Source organism: Somniosus microcephalus, chromosome 23, assembly GCF_052327205.1.
Source record: "Somniosus microcephalus isolate GS21.2 chromosome 23, FLI_Smic_1.0, whole genome shotgun sequence".
NCBI lineage: Eukaryota > Metazoa > Chordata > Chondrichthyes > Squaliformes > Somniosidae > Somniosus > Somniosus microcephalus.
The window spans coordinates 43,743,003-43,758,195 of record NC_141009.1 but is presented as its reverse complement, the minus strand read 5'-3'; positions in this window follow the sequence as shown (position 1 = coordinate 43,758,195).

The following is a 15,193-nucleotide window of genomic DNA, read 5'->3' as shown; positions in this document are numbered from 1 at the left end:
CCTTTTCTTCCATTCAGTCTACAATACTTGTAAGAGCATAAGAATTAGGAGCAGGAGTAGGCCGTACGGCCCCTCGAGCCTGCTTCCACCATTCAATAAGATCATGGCTGATCTTCGATCTCAACGCCACTTTCCCACCCGATCCCCATATCCCTTGATTCCCCTAGAGTTAGAGTGACTTCACTTGGGGACCTACGGTTCTTCTCATACACATTGCTGGGAAGCAGTGATTGGAAAACCAGGTTCACCACAACAGCACGGCGATGCACCGAGCCAATTCTGTTTCTCAAACTGGTGTTTCCACTGTTTCGTAGATAAAAATAAGTGCAAAGGCTATATGGCAGGGAGACACTAATAATATATTACACTTACAGAAAGCAGACAGAGTAGATTTTAAGATCATTAGTCTGGGCTGGCCTTGTTCCCAGGTCCCATAGATGAAAGGCCACTGCCTAATGCACTGCACTACTCAGGTCCCCTAAGGCACTTTCTACATTTTCATTGAGCCATTACATGCAAGTTTTATGCACTATATATGGCTGGCTTCCAGACATTTGAATCACTTATACCATCTCGGTGAGTGACTATTCAGCTACCTGGGAAGTGTGAAAGGTGCATTATTAGAAGTATGGTCTGATTATCTGGTTTTCTTTTGGGGAATAAAAACAGATAATATGTTTTTTTTTGGTTGAATTCAACAAATTGTGAGCAAAATTACCTCGATTAACAAGAAGAGGAAAACCTGACTCTTAGCGGAAAAATAAAATAACTTTCACATATTTCTGAAACCACCTTATTGCACTCTCTGAAAGAGGCAAAACAGAATTAATTATAGATCATTCTACAGAGATCAATACGGCAGTAAAAAATGTGTATAATCATGCGATATTTCATAAATATATGCAGTTTCTGCTCAGACGCTTGGAATATGTTAGTGATCAGGTAATTTTGCGCAGTCTACAGGGTTCTTACAGCACTGCACTGATTCAGTCATTTCCTGCAGTTAGCATTGCTGCTCCTACTGTGACTTGTTTTCATGCAGGGAGAATATAAGAGGGCTGCTGTCAGACATCTTATCAGGCATTTTTATCATTAACATCTATGCATAACTTAAATGACATTTGCCATATCCTTTGGGAGTTAAAAATCCTGATTGTGCTTCAGCAAGGGAAAAAAATATAGGCCATTCTGAGATGCTTTCAAAAAAGGTCCTGGCAAAGTCGTCAAAGAATCTTCAGCAGAAATCCTGACAAGATGACAAAATATATTTTTTATGGATTAAAGATTCAACTATGAATATTGAAATAATGAAGCTGTTTTGTTGAAGTTTATACCATAAATATCTTGATCTGACTTACGTGTTGAACGTATGCAAAGTCTTTTAACACTCCCCCCCATCTTACTTAGTGATCCATATTGAAACATGTTGAGATGGGTAATGGGTATTTGATTAGGCAAATGACAGTTTGATTTTGTCTAAACTGTTGTTCAACTGATTGTTAGAAACAGCTCTGGTCAAAACACCTGGTAGTGTGGAATCATAGAAACATAGAAGATAGGAGCAGGAGTAGGCCATTCGGCCCCTCGAGCCCGCTCCGACATTTAATGAGATCATGGCTGATCATCCAAATTCAGTACCCTATCCCTGCTTTCTCCCCATATCCCTTGATCCCTTTAGCCTCAAGAAATATATCCAACTCCTTCTTGAATATATTTAATGAATTGGCCTCCACTGCCTTCTGTGGTAGAGAATTCCACAGGTTCACCACTCTCTGGGTGAAGAAATTCCTCCTCATCTCTGTCCTAAATGGCTTACCCCTTATCCTTAGACTGTGACCCCTGGTTCTGGACTCCCCCGCCATCGGGAACATCCTTCCTGCATCGAGTCTGTCTAGTCCTGTTAGAATTTTATAAGTTTCAGTGATTCCAGCTTCAATCATTCCAGTGCCATTTATTGTTAAAATATATTAATTTATACTTTGGAAGGGGGGGGGGGGAGAATAACAATGTGGATGCAACCTTAATGTTGTCTGGAGATTGATTGCCATGATTAGCCAACAACTCCATTATCGTTGTATCATGCGACTACCAGGATGGTAATAGACCATGGTCTTTTTGCATCCAGCAATTCCTATGCCTATTGTCTCCTCAGGGTTTAGGAAGGAAGCTTCAGAGAGTAGGACTGAGACACAATAGGCCAGAGTTAGAGAAACAAAGGGTTTGGAGTGGAGGTGGGCCCAGAGGTAGGGTGAACGAGGCCATGGAGGAATTTGTAGAAGAGGATGAGGATTTTGAAATCAATGTATTGGAAGCTAAAAAGAAAACAGTGTAGATCAGCAGGGATTGAAGTGCCATCAAGCAGACTTAGTGTGGGACTGGGATGTGAACAGTGAAATTTTGGAATAGTTGGAGTTTGATAAAGCTTGGGGGCCAGTGAGGAGGGCATTGTAGAAATCAGGTTCGGCGGTGACAAAAACAAAAGGCTTTTCTTTGCAATGGGAATGAGGTTAGGGCAGAAGTGGGCAAGGAGGTGGAAGTAAGTGCACTTGGTGATGGCTAGAATAGGACAGCGAACAGGACACTGAAGATGTGGATCATCTGGTGCAACCTGATTGAGCAATTGGAGTGGGAGATGGAGTCGCTGCAAAGGCTACAGCGTTTTTGGTAGGTCTGAGCGCAATAATGTTGGTCTTCCAATGTTGAATTGGAGAGAATTCTAGTCATCCATGACTTGATGTCGGACAGATACTCTGATAGCACAGAGGCAGTTGCGGAGTTGAAGGAAGTGATGGAGAGGTGGAGCTTGGTTTCATCAGCCTACACCCATACCTATGGATAGTATAGCGAAGCGATACCATATAATGGACAAAAAGGAGCGGCTGAGGATTGGAATCTTGGGGTACACTAGAGTGGAGCAGGAGGTGGAAGCTACAGCAGCTGCAAAGATGGCCTCAATCTTAGAGATGGAAAGACTTGGTCAAAAGTTGACTGGGAAGTAGCATTGAACAGGGTGGGAGACTGGAGAGATAGCTTGTTCCTGGCGAGCAGGGATGTAAGATTGAGGGGGGAGATGGGTGATGGTGGTGGGGCAAGGCACAGAAGCTCAGTTATGGAGTGGCAGCTAATAGGCACATAGGTGAACATAGAGCGGCATCTTAAGGTACGTAAATGCCAAAAGAGAAAATTAAGCATAGTTAGGGATGAACTGATGAGATATACCCTGAGTTTTTGTAGGGAACATTTTTGTGTATTATGATGACAGAGTAGCCATGTATCCATAGGTGAATCAACAGTGTTGAAAAAAATATTGCATAGTTACTGCAAGATATTTGAAAATAAGCAAGCAATACAAAAAACCATAAGAGACTGAGTTTGATGTGTATAATTAACTAGTGACAGTGTTATTGAATGAATAATATCAAGTGACAACAGGCATTAGAAACTCTGTTTCTGCACTGTACATAGAGTATGAGCCTGCATTGCATTTGCCAAGCAGTGTTTGATGGTGCAATTTTGCCTTGATTGCTGCTGTACCTGGTTTGAGCAGGACATGAAGAACTTTGATCTGTGTTCGGCTGGGGTCCTGTCTTTCACTCGGTTTTCTGTGCCTTCTCGCCTTCACGTTAAAAGCCTCGGCTTACAGCTTTGATCAATAACGGGTTTGATCTTTGTTGCTGGTTTACTTTGTGAAGTCACTGTACTGATCCTGATCCCCTGCTGTGATTGCTCTTTGAAGGATGCAAAGGTTTATAGGTTGTGTTTAATCACTGGGGCCCTCATGTAAAATTAACCGAGCCCATAAGGATGGCATGATAACTGATTGTTTTCATTCATACCTGAAAACAAAGGATGACCTTTTCTAACTATGAATTGTTCTGTGCTACTCAGCTCATTAGGCCAAACGGCTACAGTACCAAATATTGTTCCATATTGACAAATGCTGTCATGTACACTGAAAGGGTTAATTTAATCTATTCAACACATCTTATTATGAGGCATGTAAAATAGTTCAGAAGCAAAAAGATCCCCATGGAATTACAATAGAAATGACAATTTATTTTGTGGTTATTGAAATATGTTTTTCCCAGCGGGATAATATTGGTCTGGAAATTAAGCTTTGGATTTTCACCTGGATCATATTCAGTTTTGAATCCCAGCTGTAAAAATGTTTTCATAGAAACATAGAAACATAGAAGGTAGGAGCAGGAGTAGGCCATTCGACCCTTCGAGCCTGCTCCGCCATTCAGTGAGATCATGGCTGATCATCCAAATTCAGTACCCTGTCCCTGCCTTCTCCCCATATCCCTTGATCCCTTTAGCCTTAAGAAATATATCCAACTCTTTCTTGAATATATTTAATGAACTGGCCTCCACCGCCCTCTGTGGCAGAGAATTCCACAGGTTCACCACTCTCTGGGTGAAGAAAATCCTCCTCATTTCAGTCCTAAATGGCTTACCCCTTATCCTTAGACTATGACCCCTGGTTCTGGACTCCCCGGCCATCAGAAACATCCTTCCTGCATCTAGTCTGTCCAGGCCTGACAGAATTTTATAGGTTTCTATGAGAACCCCTCTCAATCTTCTAAACTCCCGTGAGTATAAGTCCAATCGACACAATCTCTCCTCATACGTCATTCCTGCCATCCCAGGTATCAGCCTGGTGAATCTTCGCTGCACTCCTTCCATGGCAAGAACGTCCTTCCTCAGATAAGGCGACCGAAACTGCACACAATACTCAAGGTGCGGTCTCACCAAGGCCCTGTACAACTGTAGCAAGACATCCTTGTTCCTGTACTCGAACCCGCTTGCTATGAAGGCCAACGTATCATTTGCCTTCTTAACCATCTGCTGCACCTGCATGCTTACCTTCAGCGATTGGTGCACAAGAACACCCAGGTCTCTTTGCACTTCCCCTTCTCCTAATCTATTGCCATTCAAATAATAATCTACCTTCCTGTTTTTGCCACCAAAGTGGATAACCTCACATTTATCCACATTATAGTGCATTTGCCATGTTTCTGCCCAATCACCCAACCTGTCCAAATCGTACTGGAGTTTCACGACATCCTCCTCACAGTATACCCTCCCACCTAGCTTTGTGCTGTCTGCAAATTTGGAGATATTACATCCAATTCCCTCGTCCAGATCATTAATATATATCGTGAACAGCTGGGGTCCTAGGACCGATCCTTGCGGTTCCCCAGTAGTCACTGCCTGCCACTCGGAAAATGACCCGTTTATTCCAACTCTTTGCTTTCAGTCTGCCAACCAGTTCTCTATCCAAGTCAATACCTTGCCCCCAATCCCATGTGCCTTAATTTTGCATGCTAATCTCTTATGCAGGATCTTATCGAAAGCTTTCTGAAAGTCCAAATACACCACATCCAATGGTTCTCCCTTATCTATTTTACCAGTTACATCCTCAAAAAATTCCAGTAGATTAGTCAAGCACGATTTACCTTTTGTAAATCCATGTTGACTTTGTCCGATCCTGTCACTGTTTTCCAAGTGCTCTGCTATTACATCTTTTATAATGGACTCTAGCATTTTCCCCACTACCGATGTCAGGCTTACCGGTCTATAATTTCCCGCTTTTTCTCGACCACATTTTTTGAATAGTGGGGTTGTTGTGTCTGTGTATAATAAGACACAGACTGCAGGAGAAACGGTACAACAGGTGTTTACTGAATGAGGGTTACCCTAGAACTAATTGTACAGATCGCTACTCAGGGTTTATATACAGGTGTGGTCACTGCCAGTACTACAGTATACAGGAGCTGTAAAAAGTAGTTCTATCCCTTAAAGGTACATACATTACAATTCCTCCCCTTTTAGATTAACAGTACCATAACACTCATTTAACAATTAAATATCAAACTAATTACAATTAACACTTTTAACATGCAACATCAGCTGAAAATAGTCTATTTATAAATTCAGTCTTTTGGGAGGCTTCCTGATTCTTTCTGGATAACGCCTTTCCCGAGTGTCTCGCTCTTGGTGTGGAGGCGATTCTAGCACCCTGTCGTCAGTTGATTCATCAGCTTCCAATGCTATTGTTTCTGAGGTAGATGCGATCTGTACGTCGGGTTCCTCACCAGGTACGTATGGCCGAGACATGGGGTTGACTCGTTCCTGTGACTCTAGGATCTGGTCAGCATGGCGCCTCACAATGTTCTCCCCAACATCCACTGTGTACATTAGTGGCCCCTGCCGTGTGCATATCGTTCCTGGTTGCCATTTCTCTGTTCGGTAGTCGCGGGCCAAGACTGGTTGCCCTACATTGAAGCTCCTTGTCGGCTTCTCATTGATGTGCTGGAATTGCTTACTCTCAACATCTCTTCGTACATTTGGTCTGAGCAAATCCAGGCGAGATCTCAACCTTCAGTTAAAGAACATCATGGCCGGGGCCTGGTTGGTGACTGCATGTGTCGCATTTCTGTAGGCTAACAGGAAATTGTCCACCTTATGCTGCAGTGGAATGTCGTCATCGCACATGGCCTTTACTGCTTTTTTAAAGGTTTGTACAAACCTCTCAGCCAATCCATTTGTGGCTGGATGATATGGGGCGGATGTGTAATGCCTTACCCCATTCCTTTTCATAAATCTTCGAAACTCTTCGGACACAAACTGTGGTCCGTTATCAGAGCAAATCTGCTCTGGCAAGCCATTCCTGGCAAAAATGGTTCGTAGGACTGCAATAGTTTTCTCCGTGGTGGTGGAGGACATTTTGATCACCTCAGGCCATTTCGAGTGCGCATCCACGGCTATTAAAAACATTGAGTCCATGAATGGACCAGCAAAATCAATATGCACCCGTTGCCATGGAGATGAGGGCCACTCCCATGGGTGTAGAGGGGCATATGGTGGTGCATTTTAGACCTTCTGGCATCCTGAGCAGCTCTTTGTCAGGTCCTCGATTTGCTGATCGATCCCCGGCCACCACACATAAGCCCTAGCAAGGCTTTACATTTTCACCCCTCCCAGATGACCTTCGTGAAGCTCATTGAGCACTCTCTCCCTTAACTTGGGTGGAATTACCACTCGGGATCCACACATCAAGGTCCCCTGGCATACTGACAGCTGTTCCCTTCTGGATGAGAATGCTGGCAACAGTGAGTCGCCATGTGCTGGCCATCCCTTCACCGTCAAATCATATACCCGAGACAGTGTCGGGTGATTTTGGGTCCCCTTCTCTATACCAGCATTAGTTACTGGCAAGAATTCAATTGTAGTCGAATGAAATATTTCGACAGGATCCACTGCTGGTGCTTCCTCCGCAGTAGGCAGTGGCAGGCGTGAGAGCCCATCAGCGTTTCCGTGCTGTTTCGTGCCCTTATACTCGATTTCATATTGGTGCGCCCCTAGAAAAAGGGACCATCTTTGTAGCCGTTGCGCAGTCATCACCGGAACGCCCTTCTTTGGATTAAAGATGGAGACAAGTGTTTGGTGGTCAGTCAGCAAGGTGAACTTCTGCCCGTGCAGATAGTGATTGAACTTTTTCGCTCCCCACACTAGGCTGAGGGCCTCCCTGTCAATCTGGGCGTAGTTACGCTCGGCTGAGGTTAGTGACCAAGACGCAAAGGCTACTGGCCTCTCTGAGTCGTCCGGGAATTTGTGCGACAGCACCGCTCTAATGCCATAGGGTGATGCATCACACAACAACCGAATTGGTAGTGCTGGGTTGAAATGAGCCAACACCTCTTTTGATGTGATCAATGCTTTGCTCTTCTGGAAAGCTCGTTTACATTCGTCACTCCACTTCCATGGTACCCCCGTTTGCAGTAGGGTGTTCAGTGGGTGTAACACTGTAGACAAATTTGGTAAGAACTTATGGTAGTAGTTCACCAGCCCAAGGAATGAGCTCAGTTGTGACACATTTTCCGGTGCTGGAGCCTTGACTACTGCCTCAATCTTCTCTGGGGACTTATGTAACCCCTCTTTATCAATAACGTGGCCACAATACGAGATCTGCTTCTGGAAAAACTCGCATTTGTGGCGATTAGCTCGGAGCCCATATTCCTTCAATCTAGTGAGCACCTGCTCCAGGTTGGCAAGGTGAACACTGTCATTTTTGCCCATGACCAGGATGTCGTCCAAATAACACTGGGTCCCTGGAATCCCTTGCAGGACTTGTTCCATTGCCCTTTGCCAAATAGCCGGAGCTGATGCTACCCCGAACACCAGCCAGTTGTATTGGTAGAGACCTTTATGAGTGTTGATCGTGAGGTATTGTTTCGAGGCTTCTTCTACCTCCATTTGCAGGTACGCCTGGGCCAGATCAATCTTAGTGAAGCGTTTCCCTCCAGATAGCGAGGCGAAAATATCTTCAATCCGCGGAAGCGGATATTGTACAGTGTGAAGGACTGGGTTCACTGTCACCTTAAAGTCCCCACAGATGCGAACCTTCTTTGGTACCCCAGGCATATTACTCAACGACCTCTTCATTACAGGAATGATGTTCCGTATGACATTTCATTTGTGCCATATTCTTGCGGTCTCCATTGTATCTCTGCTGCGCCCCATGCTGCTGCTTCGTGTGATACTGCAATGCTGAAAGCCTTGTCCAGCGTAAGAACCTTTTCTGATAGAAGCCGTTTCTGGGTTCCTTCACTTTGAAGCCCACACACAAACTTGTCCCTTAAAGTATCTGCTAGTCCCGTTCCAAACTGGCAGTGTTTTGATAGCTTGCACAGTTCCGTTAAATGCTCAGCATTACTTTCATCTTTATGCTGGTTCCTTTTGTGAAACTTAAATCTTTCTGCTATCAGCAGCGGTGTGGGGTTTAAGTGGTCCTGTAGGATTGACACTATGTTTTCAAAATCCTTTTCTACTGGCTTCTCTGGGGTTACTAGGTTTCGTAGTAAGCCATACGTTTTTGCACCCATTGAATTCAACAATACCAGCGCTTTCTTGTCATCTGACACTTCATTCGCCTTGCAGTATACTTCTATGCGTTCGACATATGTCGTCCAATCTTTGACTTCATTGTCGAACGCTGTGATACTGCCACTCTTCGGCATTTTTGGGTGTGGTTAGACTGGCTTAAAATGGCGTCTCCCGCGCTTCCCTTTCTTCCCTGCTGCGGCTTTAAATGGCGTCTCCTGCGCTTTTCTTTCTTCCCCGCTGCGACTTAAAATGGCGTCTCCCGCGCTGCTGCCAACGCCGCTCTCGGCGGTCCTCGTGGCAAATGGCGATGCCCTGTGGGTTTCGTGCGCTGCTCCTGCGCTGCTGCCAATGCCGCTCTCTGCGGTCCTCGTGGCAATGGCAGCGCCTTGCGTTTTCCTGCACGCCTCTCTCCCCCATTGACGCTGCTTGGCCCTTGAACACTGGCTGCGCTCTGCTCTCTCTCGTCTCTCTCCCCGTTGATGCCGCTCAGTCCTGAACACCGGCTGCGCCCTGTGCACTCTGCCCTCTCTCTCTCCCCCATCGACGCTGCTCGGCCTTTTTCTATGCTGCTCGGTCGGCTCTAGCCGCCGCTGTCTGGGAAGCATCTGCACAGTACCTGTTGCCAGCCCGTTTCGCTGGACCACCGTGACTGGAAAACCAAGCCTGGCTATCGACAGCCTCCACTGCGATGCTCAAATCTCCGCTGGATGACTGGGCGGTTGCCCGTGGTCGACACCCGTGCTTCTGGACTCGACCTCCTTCCACTGTTCTCCAGGAGCAAATCCCTGGGAGGTGATGCAGAGTTGCAGGTAGATTTGAATCTGCTCGTCGCCAATGCTGTGTCTGTGTATAATAAGACACAGACTGCAGGAGAAATGGTACAACAGGTGTTTACTAAATGAGGGTTACTCTAGAGCTAACTGTACAGATCACTACTCAGGGTTTATATACAGGTGTGGTCACTGCCGGTACTGCAGTATACAGGAGCTGTAAAAAGTAGTTCTCTCCCTTAAGGGTACATACATTACAGGGGTAAAATAAGCTACCCTCCAATCCATGGGTACTGTTCCAGATTCTATCGAGTTCTGGAAGATGACCAGCAATGCATCTACTATTTCTAGGGCCACTTCCTTAAGTACCCTGCGATGTAGATTATCAGGCCCTGGGGATTTATCGGCCTTCAGTCCCATCAATTTTCCTAACACCATTTCCCTACAAATACTGATTTCTTTCAGTTCCACCCTTTCATCAGACCCTATGTTCCCCGGCATCTCTGGAAGGTTATTTGTGTACTCCTTTGTGAAGACAGAACCAAAATAAGTATTTAGTTGGTCTGCCATTTCTTTGTTCCCCATTATAAATTCCCCTGATTCTGACTCCAAGGGACCTACGCTTGACTTCACCAATCTTTTTCTCTTCACATATCTATAAAAGCTTTTACAGTCAGTTTTTATGTTCCCAGCAAGCTTACTCTCATATTCTATTTTCCCTTTCTTAATTAATCCCTTTGTCCTCCTTTGCTGAATCCTAAACTGCTCACAATCCTCAGGATTGTTGCTTTTTCTGGCCAATTTATATGTCCTCTCCTTGGATCTTATGCTATCCCTAATTTCCCTTGTTAGCCACGCTTGAGTCACCTTTTTTGTTCTATTTTTATACCAAACTGGGATGAACAAATTCTGTAGCTCATCCATTCGGTCTTTGAATGTTTGCCATTGCCTATCCACCGTCAACCCTTTGAGTGCCATTCCCCAATCAATCCTACCCAACTCGCTCCTCAGACCATCGTAGTTTCCTTTATTTAAATTGAGGACCCTAGTCTCTGATTCAACTACTTCATTCTCCATCTTAGCGAAGAATTTGATCATATTATGATCGCTCCGACCCAAGGGGCCTCGTACAACAAGATTGCTAATTAATCCTTTCTCGTTACATAATACCCAGTCTAAGATGGCCTGATCTCTGGTTGGTTCATCGACATATTGGTCCAGGAAACCATCCCGTAAACACTCCAGGAATTCCTCCTCCACAGTATTGTTACTAATTTGGTTAGCCCAATCTATATGTAGATTAAAGTCACCCATGATGACTGCTGTGCCCTTATTGCACGCTTCTTTAATTTCCCTTTTAATGCCATCCCCAACCTCCACCTTACTGTTTGGAGGTCTATATACCACTCCCACTAATGTTTTTTTTCCCCTTAGTGTTTCTCAATTCTACCCATACAGATTCCACATCATCAGAGCTAATATCCTTCATTACAATTGTGTTAATCCCTTCTTTAACCAGTAATGCTACCCCACCTCCCTTTCCTTTTTGCCTATCTTTGCTGAATATCGAATACCCCTGGATGTTGAGTTCCCAGTCTTGGCCATCCTTGAGCCACGTTTCCATAATCCCAACCAAATCATATTTGTTTACCTCTATTTGCGCAGCCAATTCATCCACCATATTACAAATGCTCCTCGCATTATGACACAAAGCCTTCAGGCTTGTTTTTTTAATGCTCTTATACCTATTAGAATTATTATTTACTGTGGCCACGTTTGATTTAAACCGTTGATTTCTCTGACTGCCACTTTTGTTTTTCTCCTTCCTATCTTTTGCTTTTTATCCTTGTTTCCCTTTCCTCTGTCTCCCTGCTCAGGTTCCCAACCCCCTGCCATTTTAGTTTAAACCCTCCCCCACAGCACTAGCAAACACTCCCCCTAGGACATCGGTTCCAGCCCTGCCCAGGTGCAAACCGTCCGGTTTGAACTGGTCCCACCTCCCCCAGAACCGCTTCCAATGTCCCAGGAACTTGAATCCCTCCGCCTGGCACCATTCCTCTAGCCACGTATTCATCTGAAGTATCCTTCTATTTCTACTCTGACTAGCACGTGGCACTGGTAGCAATCCTGAGATTACTACCTTTGAGGTCCTTTATTTAAATTTACCTCCTAACTCCCTACATTCCGCTTTTAGGACCTCATCCCGCTTTTTACCTTTATCGTTGGTGCCTATATGCACCACGACAACTGGCTGTTCACCCTCCCCTTCTACTATGTGTGCTTCTCCAGTTTATTCCTGGTTTCCTATAGCTTGCTCACTCTGAGGATGCAGTTATGTTATTAGTTTCTGCTTCACATCGATAAAAAATTGGCAGCAGAACTCCAGATACACATCGCAATATGGCCTGCGAGCACACCAGTGTGAATCTACTGAAGGAGGCCATCTCACCGTACTTTGGCTTGGTAACACCTGGAGTATAACTGTGGCTCAGTAGGCAGCACACTTGCCTCTGAGTCAGAAAGTTGTGGGTTCAAGTCCCACTGCAGGGCCTTGAGCACATAAAGCTAGGCTGACACTCCAGTGCAGTACTGAGGGAGCGCTGCACTGTCAGAGCTGCCGTTTTTCAGATGAGATGTTAAACTGAGGCCCCATCTCTCTCTCAGGTGGATGTAAAAGATCCTTTGCACTATTTCAAAGAAGGGCAGGGGAGTTATCCCTGGTGTCCTGGCCATTATTTATCACAACAAAAACAGATTTTCTAGTCATTATCACATTGCTGTTTGTCGGAGATTGCTGTGCGCAAATTGGGTGCCGCGTTTCCCACATTACAACAGTGACTCCACTTCAAAAAAGTACTTCATTGGCTGTGAAGTGCTTTGAGACATCCATTGGTTGTGAAAGGTGCTACATAAATGCAAGTCAAAGTTTTGATGCTGGGGATGTTGGCCTGAGTGAGAACACTGACGTTGGTGCACCTATCCTGCCAATGGATTTGCAGGATCTTGCGGAGGCAGCATTGGTGGTACCTCTCCAGTGCTTTGAGGTGCCTGCTGTACATGGTCCATGTCTCTGAGGCATACAACAGGGCAGGTATCACTGCTGTTCTGTAGACCATGAGCTTAGTACCGGGTTTGAGGTCCTGGTCTTCAAACACTCTCTTCCTCAGGCGACTGAAGGTTGCACTGGCACACTGAAGGCGATCAACTCCGATGGATGGGTCACATCGTCCGCATGCCCAATACGAGACTCCCAAAACAAGCGCTCTACTCGGAGCTCCGACACGGCAAGAGAGCCCCAGGTGGGCAGAAGAAACGCTTCAAGGACACCTTCAAAGCCTCCTTGAAAAAGTGCAACATCCCCACTGACACCTGGGAATCCCTGGCCCAAGACCGGACAAAATGGAGGAGAAGCACCCGGGAAGGCGCCAAACACCTCGAATCTCTTCGCCGGGAGCAAGCGCAAGCAGTGCAAGGAGCGCACATCAACCCAAGCACCCCATCCACCCACCCCTTCAATCACCATCTGCCCCACCTATGACAAAGACTGTAGGTCCCGCATTGGACTCATCAGTCACCTGAGAACTCATTTTTAATGTGGAAGCAAGTCATCCTCGGTTCTGAGGGACTGCCTAAGAAGAAGAGATAAATGCAAGTCTTTCTTTCTTTCAAGCCTGGTTTTAAATAGTGCTCAAGGGAAACTGTTGAGCATCCTGGGCACGTTATAAACTGAGTATGATTTTTTAAATGTTTTGTGAGTGTGGGAACTCCTACCCACGCGCTCACACTTTTAAAATTCATCAGTTGGGATCTAAGCTCTGTGAATATGTGCAACCATATATGCATAGCGCATTCTCTGGGGATAGTTGGACAACGGCACGCAAACGTATTTCTGCCCTCCTTTTAAAGTTATACAGTCGGTCCTTATTTTTATATAATATTTGATTTGATATTATTAATAGTGAAATAGCAAAATTTATGGCAATTTGGGAAGCATTGAAATGGCATTGGTTAGATGCAAGGAGTTTCACTGCAGCAGAGATTGAGAAGCTCGGAGATTACACTACAGTGCCCCCATTAGTGTAATTATAGTGCGACAAGTTCACATAGACAATTCCATTATAAATGCGGGCATGGGAATTTATAGTGGAAAAATTGATACAAAAGTGTGACAAATGTGACATCAGAAAATAAGTGCTGACAGGAAGTGTGTGCACAAATAATGTTCTGGATTATGGAAATTACGGACATTTTACATGCAGATAGCACCCTCTGGTGGTGGTTATTGTGTTAGCAGTGTTTGTATGTAGCAGAGGTCCTTTGACCTTTCTACCTTTCTTCCTGTTTGACCCAGGAAGTAGAATTCCAGAAAGAACCTAGCAGAGCAATGGAGAATCTGCCATGAGGGATTCTCAATCCAATGTATTCTGATCTCATATGTTAGGCCAGGCGCAATATCTGTGAGTATCTTTGTCTGTTAGCATGATAGTAACTTTGTCAGCATAGTATTTTGATAACACTATGTTTATAAAAGGTTAATATTTGATATTTACAGAAGTACAGTCCAAATGTTAGTTAGTTATACAATTAGTCTATTCTACTGTTGTAAATATGTTTATGTCTTATGTAATATCGAATGTATAGTACTCAGTTTATGTACAAAACATACTTTGTCTTTGTTTACAGTTTCACAAATTTGTTCAAGTAAAGCTTCAAAACAGCAAAACGGCTTCACGAGGAATTATTTGAATGAGTGTTTAACTTGCTGGATAACTAGATAGGAGCACGTCTAGCGAGGCCAGTACAGTGAAAAGATAGCAATACGGCTAGCTGTGAAGAGCGGAGCAGGAGGAACCCAATGTAAGCCTTAACCTCGTAGAGCACAGCTACCTTACATCAACATGTCAGAAGATAATAACGAAAATGCTTTGCAGCGAGGAGAAGACCTTAAACGGGCAGACGAAACTGTAGAAGGTGACAATCGGTCTATAAGCTCCGGTTAGGTCAGATCGCAAGCTGGTTCACGGTCATCAGGTGGTTCTAGAGTAAGCATGGCCATCGCCAGAGCACGGGCTAAGCTAGTAGCAGCTCAAGCCAGAGCTGCGCATGCGAAGAGTGAAATAGAAATAAAAGTAAGACAGGCCCGTCTCCAAGCTGAACCCCAAGCTGAGCAGGCCGGATTCCAAGCCGAACAGGCCCGTCACCAAGTGGAACGCCAGGCTGAACAGACCCGTCTCCAAGCCACATTAGACGCTCTGCAGCAACAAAAAGTGATAGATGCTGCATTAGCTGAGACACAAGTATTCGAGGCAATTTTGAAGGGAGCTGATCCCGAAACAGCTTACAAACCTTTAATTCCCATTTCACGGCAGAGTCAATGACAGCACACCATAGATTACGTGAGCAACCATGCCGACATACAGTTTACAAGAGAAAGGGATGAAGGCCCGCACATCTCGACAGATGCAAGCACTTCATATAACATGCCACAAGTTACCAACCAAGGTCAAAGTAGACAGCGTGCTTCAAGCCGCAGA